Below are 1087 nucleotides of genomic sequence, written 5' to 3'. Positions count from 1 at the left end.
CTGGTTCCTTTCCTCGGTTTTCGGGAACCGGAGGTGAGATCTCTGGAGAGAAGATCCTTCCGCTTCGAGTAACTTTACTAGTCCCAACAATGTCATTAGGATTAGCAGGATCACCAACTTGCTTTACGCCATGGACATAAACATCACCTCCATAATTCCACGGAATAGCTTTGCTTGAGGAATACGGGATCGGGCCAGGTGCAGTAATGATCAGGGGAGCTACTCTGGGCTCAGCAATAATCTTCACAGGTATTCTGGGAGCAGTAATCTTCACTGGCACCTTGGACCTTGCAATCACAGATACTTCTTCAACAGGGTTTTCCGTCTTAGAAACCCTTTCAAAGAGAATTGTACGATCGTCCATCAGCTGTTGAATACCATTCCTCAACTTCAGACAGTCCTCGGGCCGGAGTATGCAGAGATTGCAATCTTCAGTACAACCTGGAAATAAACCAGCTCGCAATAAATTCCTCTTTATGATCGGGAGAGGAGATGTTAAGTCCGCTGTAGTAGTGACGAGAGAATCGTCATCGAGAGCATTAACAGCCTTGTCATGATTAGGCATAGGAGCAGTGATGACATTAGGAGTCTCCGGAGGCTCGAACTCAATTTCCCCAGCGTCGATCATGTCCTGAATTTTATTCTTTAACAGCCAACAATCGTTTGTATCATGCCCGGGGCTATCGGAGTGATATGCATACCTGGCATTGGGATTATAACGAGGCGAAGCAGTGTTGACATTTGCAGGAGGACCTCTGAGAGTGATTAAATTTACCTTCAGCATGCTTTGCAGTGCTTGTGCTAAAGTCATATTGAGCTTGGTAAACTGCCTTCTTGGTCTGTCTTGTCTTTGCTGGAAGTTTTGAGCTGGCGGGGCTGCGATTGTCACTGCTCCAACGGCATGATCACCATTTTTCTTACTATGATTCTTTTGACCATACACAGCGTTCGATTCATTCTTCCCATGGTAGGACTTTTTACCGCTTGTAGAAGTAGCCGCCTGTAACTTTCCACTTCGAATGCCGCTCTCCACCCGTTCACCTGTCAGTATAAGTTCAGTGAAACCTGATGAAGAACTCCCCAGTAG

The sequence above is a fragment of the Lathyrus oleraceus genome, chromosome 6 (assembly GCF_024323335.1).
Source record: "Lathyrus oleraceus cultivar Zhongwan6 chromosome 6, CAAS_Psat_ZW6_1.0, whole genome shotgun sequence".
NCBI classification, from domain to species: Eukaryota; Viridiplantae; Streptophyta; class Magnoliopsida; order Fabales; family Fabaceae; genus Lathyrus; species Lathyrus oleraceus.
The sequence above is the reverse complement of the archived record's forward strand: the minus strand, read 5'-3'. Positions refer to the sequence as shown.